This window comes from Acomys russatus, chromosome 14 (genome assembly GCF_903995435.1).
Source record: "Acomys russatus chromosome 14, mAcoRus1.1, whole genome shotgun sequence".
Lineage (NCBI taxonomy): Eukaryota > Metazoa > Chordata > Mammalia > Rodentia > Muridae > Acomys > Acomys russatus.
This window is the reverse complement of record NC_067150.1, coordinates 24743969-24751961: the sequence shown is the minus strand read 5'-3', so window position 1 is coordinate 24751961 and position 7993 is coordinate 24743969.

The following is a 7993-nucleotide window of genomic DNA, read 5'->3' as shown; positions in this document are numbered from 1 at the left end:
ATGAACAAAAGATCAAAACAACAAAAAATTGTAAATCCAAATTTAAAAAGCAAACAAAATTCCAAAGTAATCACAAAGAGATAATATAGTTAGGACTGATCTAGGCAGAGAATAATTTAATGAATTTGATAATTTTTCTCTCACTCAGACAGGAAGGCTACATATAGCATTGTGTTGTTCATTGTTGTATGTCACTAAACTGGCCACTGCTTTCAAAGCTGGGCCATCAAGAGTAACTGCTTTGGTTTCAATCATGTGGTTGAGGGCAGAAGAATGCCTTTAAAGCAAATGACATTCGTAATGCAGGAAACATCTACATGAACACAAAGGTATAAAAACAAGAAATTAAACATCATATTTGGAAAATATCAATAGAATGCTAAAATGAGACCACTTCAAACATGATTTGAGTGGAGGCCCTGGAACTGTATCAGCCTTCTAAGGCTACCTATGCAAGGAGGGAGTGAAAAACTTTTTCAACCTGGTGTTGTTACCTCCATCTTCTATGATCAAAGAGCTAGAAATTAGAAAAGGAGTTCATTCTGAGTTCCAAACACCATTCAACTCTTTTCTTCTTTCCTAAAAGGAAAAAATAGTGACTGCCCCCAATCACATGATCCTAATCAAAGTAATCACTCTTGATGGTCCAATTTTAAAAGCAGAGGCATGTTTTCTCTCTATCTTGTGCCTATTATACCTGGAAACACTCTAAAGGACACAGTTTAATTTAAAGAGCAGCCAAGATGAAGAAATGTGCCGCTATTTTCCATCAGTACCTAAAAGCAAAGAATGGAACCAGAATACTGGATTGGCATCTTGATTATGTCATGTACATAGTGATATGAACTTTAACCTTTGTACTTTAAATTTCTGCAGCAGTTAAACAGGGATGATAGAACCTATATTACAGAGTTCTAATAATCAAATAAATGTTTCAGATAGTAACTAGAGACAGAGAATGTCAGTAGTTGGAATAGTAGTACAGTAGTCTCTCCCAATCCTAAAAGAACTAAAAACTACAATTAGCTCTCTGGGGCCTTCCTGCTTCTGTGTCCTCAGTTCTGAGATCACAGGTACTTAACACCATGACCAATAATTTATACGGTGTTGGGGAGCTGAATTCAGATCCTTATGTTTGCACAAGTACTTTGCCACTGAGTTCTCCCTTCAATCTGTTTCTATCTTTTGATTAAGAATATGCTGTTAAGCTGGGCGTGGTGGCGCATGCCTTTAATCCCAGCACTCGGGAGGCAGAGGCAGGCGGATCGCTCTGAGTTCGAGGCCAGCCTGGTCTACAAAGTGAGTCCAGGATGGCCAAGGCTACACAGAGAAACCCTGTCTCGAAAAACCAAAAAAAAAAAAAAAAAAAAAAAAAAAGAATATGCTGTTAGAGAGAGAGGAACACTCCTTCATTGCTGGTGGGAATGCAAACTAGTACAGCCACTTTGAAAATCTTATCTGGCACTCTATCAGAAAACTGGGAATAGGGCTTCCTCAAGACCCAGCTATTCCACTCCTTGGAATATACCCAGAAGATGCTCCAGCACACAAGAACATTTGCTCAATCATGTTCGTAGCAGCCTTATTCATAATAACCAGAACATGGAAACAGCCTAAGTGTCCCTCAGTAGAAGAGTGGATAAAGAAACTGTGGTACATATACACTATGGAATACTACTCAGCTATTAAAAACAAAGAATTCCCGAGATTTGTGGACAAATGGATTGAACTAGAAATGATCATACATAATGTGTGAGTTAACCCAGAAGCAGAAAGACTCAAATGGTATGTACTTAATTATATCTGGACACTAGCCCTAGGGGCATGTCCCATGAAAGTCTTCACTTATCAGCAAAGTGGGATAGAAGGGAGGACATCCTGTTTGGACTCTAGGTGAGAGAAGCATGGCAGAATGGGGAAATAGAAGGATCCAGAGGGTCCTAGAAACCTACAAGAACATTATGACGGGCAGATCTGGGTCCTGGGGTCCTGCTCAAACTATGGCACCAGCCAAGGACAATACATGCAGTAAACTTCTAACGCCTACCCAGACAGGACATTCTTCACAATTGAGTGGAGAGTGGGGTCTGATTTTCATACGAACTCTGGTGCCCCATATTTGACCACGTCCCCTGGATGAGGAGACCTGATGGCACTCAGGGGAAGGATAGCAGGCTACCAAGAAGAGACTTGATACCCTATGAGCATATACAGGGGGAGGAGGTCCCCCTCAGTAACAGTCATGGGGGAGAGGAGTAAGGAGGAAATGGGAGAGGGAGGAATGGGAGGATACAAGGGGTGGGATAACCATTGAGATGTAATAGGAATAAATTAATAAAAATATATTTTTAAAAAGAATATGCTGTTATAGACAATCTCGCACATGTTGTGTGTGGACATAGGTTTTTAGTTTTTTTCCCCTCCTGAGACAGGGTTTCTCTGTATAGCCTTGGCTGTCCTGGACTCGCATTGTAGACCAGGCTGGCCTCGAACTCACAGGGATCCACCTGGCTCTGCCTCCCGAGTGCTGGGATTAAAGGCGTGCGCCACCACTGCCCGGCCGGTTTTTAGTTTTTATAGGTATTTACATATCCTCAAACAACATCATCCCATAGCATATAACTTGTTGCCTTTACCAGAGTTCTCATCCTGGAAAAAGGTAAGACTTAACATCTATATTGACTCCTCCCATGCCTTCCCTATCCTGTGCAGCAATCTAGAAGAGGACTTTTAACTGCAGATGCACAAACCCCAAGCCAGGCTTCAGTTATCTACTGCACAGGACATCAAGACCCAAGCTTTAGAAACACTGCAAAATAACAGGATGGATGAAAGAAAGAAGGAAAGAAAGAAAGAAAGAAAGAAAGAAAGAAAGAAAGAAAGAAAAGTTGCCCTTTACCAGCTACCAAGGCCCTAGCTATTCATTTCCTCAGTCATTCCTGAGCATGGCTAAAAGGAATAGGAGGAATCAATAGAGAAAGAAGCTAATAAAACGTGATCTGGCTTTCCTTACAAGGAAGATGTATCCTTCTTGGCAGTTAACAAAGGGATCATCTTATTATACTACAGAATGCTTCTACGTGGGGACACCCCTCTTCACAATCTCCATATTCCCCTTATCCACTTCTCAAGCCAGGAATTAAATTATAAGTCTTCAGTATAAACTGCTCTATCTTAGGCCTGTCACTCCTCAAGCTCCTCCTTAACTCATTTAGTTGAGTAGATACTTACTTGAATAGAATTGGTGAATGGATTTCACTCAATTTAAATAAAACAATCCAAGTGTTTATTCAATGTTATTGACATTTTTTGGTGCTGCCTAGGGCCTTTTCACACCAAAACAAAAAATGCTTTGGAAATCAACCAAGCAGTCTTATTTGGGGGGGGGGGGTTTCAACACAGGGTTTCGGTGTAGCCTTGGCTGACCTGGACTTGCTTTGTAGACCAGACTGACCTTGAACTGACAGGATCCACCTGGCCCTGCCTCTCAGAATGCTGGATTAAAGGCGTGCGCCACCATGACTGGCCCATAACCAAGTATTGTTACAATTGATACTCCACAGATCTGTCCCCTACCCAAAATTTCTCTCTAAAGTGATACAGCCTTTGTTTCCAAAATAACCCGACAGGTCTCACAAAGCTTGGGTATCCTCTTTATATTCCACCATGTGTATCGCCCTCGATCTTCAGGAAAAATTGAAAGGTTCATTTTATCTTAAAACACCTTATCAAATCATCTCTGGAGCTTCAATAAGGGCCGTAAGTCAGTGCCTGTCTTTTTTTTTTTTTTTTTTTTCTTTCCTTTTCTTTTCTTTCAAGATTTAGAAACATTCTCAAGGCATGTGTGATAGTGCTGTCAGCTTGACAAAATATAGAATTATTTTGGTTGCATAGAGGTGGGAGATGGTATTCCCTAGCTGCTGGGACTGTACAAATAAGTGAAGAAAGGAAGCTGGGTGACAGCAAGCATTCTTTGTTCTCAGGCTCCTGACTGTGGGTGGTATGTTCCCAGCTCCTTCAGCTCTGCCCCCTTACCTTCCCTGTCATGATGGACTACACCCTTGAACTGTCAGCCAGAACAAAGCCTTTGTCCCCTAAGTTGCTTCTGTCATAGTAGTAAGTCATAGCAACAGGAAAGGAAACAAAGATAACAAGCACCTTTATGCTTAAGACCTTTCAAGTTATCCCACCACAGGCTTTTTCTCAACACTGGTATCCCTACTAAACCCTCTCTGAGGTCTTTGTGCCTTGATTCTTAGAAGGCTGCTTAGGGTTCTAAGCTGGTCAACATTTCCTGGCACCCTCCTCACTATCCTATCCTAGATTTTAAAATCAAACCTGGAGATTGTGTCCTACAAGGACAAATAACCCTTTTAACCAAAGGATTCCTGTCTCAGATCTGTCTCAACTCAAGCTAACGTTTCACACTATACCAACAAATCTACAGGTGACTTGCTCCTTTTCGAAAAGGTAAGACGTCCATATATCTGAAAGAGCAGGAAAGGTTTTTAAATCCGTAAGAGACTGTCTGCTTGGGCATTACGGTAAATACCTCAGGAGTTTGCCTACCTAGCAGATTATTGAGAATGCCCTAACTCTAGCCTGGAACAAATATCTTCAGAAGGAGTTCTAAGATTAATTACAGCTCTAAGAAATTTAACCTTGTATTTAAAAACTACTTTGTGAGCTGGAACGATGGTTTAACCGTTACAAGCACTGGCTGTTCTTCCAGAAGACCTGGGTTTGGTCCTCAGCACCCACGTGACAGCTCACATTTCCAGTAACGCCAGTCCCAGAGGACCAGATGTCCTTTTCTGGCTCCCTGGCATGTATTTAGTGCACACAATACATGCAGGCAAAATGCCCACACACATGAAATAACAATAAAAAATAATCCTGCTGTGACTATGATGTTTTGGCTTTTCTTGTTCATCTCCTGGGTCAGTATGTGAGGCCCTCTCTATTTCCAGCTGGGTGGTAATCATTTCTTTTGCTTAGGCTATGACTTTGACTATCTCTGCCATCTGGCCTGAACGTCCTTTATTCACTGTAGGAATTCCTTGCCCTTTGTTATAGCTCACTCTAGTCTCTACTACAAAACTAACCAAAAGAGCACGGACTACATAAAAACACTCTAGTTACAGATTGTTAGATGTGTGTTCTCACACATCCCTGTCCTCATGACCCATTCTGGGCTGGAGAAATGGTCCAGCAATTAAGAGCACTTGTCATTCTTAAAGAGGACCCAGGTTCAGTTCCCAGAACCCACACTGTAGCTTACAACCATCTGTAACTCTAGTTCTACATATTCCAAAGCCTTCTTCTTGCTTCCTTGGGCACCAGGCAGGCATGTGGTACATACATATATGTAAACAAAACATACACACATAAATTTTTTTAAAATTTTAATGTAAATTAAAAAAAAAGACTCAACAAAACAAATGTTTTAGACTGGGTAACTATCAACAGCACCTCTTACATACAAACAACAGCCATTGTTACCGTTGTTCTTCAGGTAAAGGCTCTAATTCTAATGACAAACCCTTACCAATACTATGGACTAAAATGAATTCAAGCTGAGAATTTATGGGTCAGATGGTGGATTTTAAGTCCCACCAATAAGACTCAATGAAAGAAACAGTCAAGATAAAATACAATAATCTCTACTCCTGTAAGAGATAATACCTATAAATTAATTTGTTAGGTTAGGTGAGATTTCCATGGAACGCAGGCAGCAGTGACTGAATTGGATCTGCCTGGATAAGAGGCTCCAATGAGGGCTGTAAGAAACTGCTGGTTGTGCTTCTCCTTTAAGCACAGCAAGCCTGTGGGTCAGCTGCATGAGCTGAAGCCAAAGGAGGAGATGGATAAAAGTCCCTGAGAACCCCGACCCCCGACAGGCCACCACTATCGAACACTCAAGGGAAGAGTTGCAGCAGAACCAAAAGCGGACCGGGCACAACCGCTCTGGTTTTGAAGCTGGGCTGAAGTGAGTCATTCTGACAAGGCTGGTCCTAGAGTCATCAAGAGCTCCTGCTCACACCTAGCTCTCACAGCACCACTCAGAGCACCAAGGAGGAAACTGAGAATCACACACTCAACTCAGTACAGCTGTGCCAAAAACTCACTTGAAAGCTTAACTGGTCTAAACTCCTTGGTGCAGTACACACCCCAAATCTGGTTTTATGAATTTGAGCTGGAATTGCAAACTGAACACCTTCTATGACTCAAAACTCATCCCACGAGGAAGAGCACTGATGCAACAAACAAACAAACAAACCACAAAAAACTTTTATCACACTGTATCTCTTGGTTTATTATTCTTATGTTTGGCTTTTTAAAAATATTTTAAGCTTCATTCTTGCACATCTCATAATAGCTTTGCTTTAGTTTAAAGCTGTTTGGATAGGTTTTAGGATTGTTCTGTCCAGTCTATAGCTGGGTATTCTCTATTCTTCCTATGCACAACCAATCTACTTCCTCATTCCCATCTATTTTTATACTTCTGAACTAAAAACTTCCATAGTTTTAACAATATCTAAAATCTGTAGATCGTAACAGGATCTTAAGTTTCCAAGTTCTTCCTCCATTTTAATTTTATTTCCAAAGTTGATCTGATACTTATCACTGTCCCCACATTCGCGGTTATTTCTCCCGCTAGGAATCTTAGTGACTAGTCCTATTTATTATACAGCATACTATGCTTCTCCTTGTTCCTTTACCCTCCGTTTTAAAAGGGAGGGGGAGCTACTGGTGTCCCCTGGCTACTGTGGCAATTGCATAATGGGAATGGTCAGGAGCTCTGGTTGCTTTTGTAGTTAAAATTCTACCCTAGGAGAAGATATACATGAAGCACTAAACACCCTGGGCTCTTGGACTAAGGCTATCACTTCTAAACAACAACAACAACAACAAAATATACATGTATACATACATATATATGTCAACTCTTCTACAATCAAGCCCCACTTGAACACTGCAAATATTTCAACTGAAAGAATATAGCTAATAAAAATTCCAGTCAAAGAAATAATCCCAACACAGTAATATTAAAACAAACCCCCACCCCACCAATTACTAATCCAATGGTATTGGCATCCAGTGAGAGGAATTAAATAAAATCCCAAATAATAAAATATAATTATATTAAAAGAAATCAAAGAAGATACAAGTAAATCTTTGCGGGAATTCAAATAGACACCTACATAAAATAAAAACAATGCAAGATGTGAAAGACAAATCAATAAAAATTTGTTTGTTTTCAAAACTAAGTATCAGAAATACTAGATATGAAAAACACAGTAAGTAAAATAAAAGACTCCTTGAAAATCCCCAGCAATAGACCAGGATCAAGAAACAGACAGAACAACTGAGCCTGAGGACAAGGTGGAGGAATAGACACATAAAAACAAGGCGGAGAAACCTTAGTGAGAAAGTATGAATGGTATTTTTTTTGTCTTCATTTTTGAGACAAGGTTTCTCTGTATAGCCCTCACTGTCCTGGGACTTGGCTCTGTAGTCCAAGCTGGCCTAGAGCTCAGAGACTCACCTGCTTCTGGAGTGGAGAGATTAAAGCTGTACACTGTGCCCAGTTCAAAATTATCATATTTTCAAGATTCATGGGATATTACAAATCAAATCCATGGGCCTGGAGAGATGGCTCAGCAGTTAAGAACACTGGTTGCTCATCCAAAGGTCCTGAGTTCCCACCTTATCCCTCTCATGAACCAATATAACCTGAATGGCACCTAGCGCATTTCCCATGTTCCCCTCTGAAACTTCATGAAGTGGACATCCATGCCTTATGTTTCTCTTAGCATTCTAGAACCTTAAACTGCAACCAGAATGGCCCATTAATGTCTATATTCTAGCAATTTTCTAGTACCAAATCCCAAACTTTTCTACATTCCTGCTGCAAACCAGTTCCAAAAACCTAAGAGCCACATGGTCAGGTTTACCTCTTGGTATCAATCTTCTCTACTAGTTATTTTTT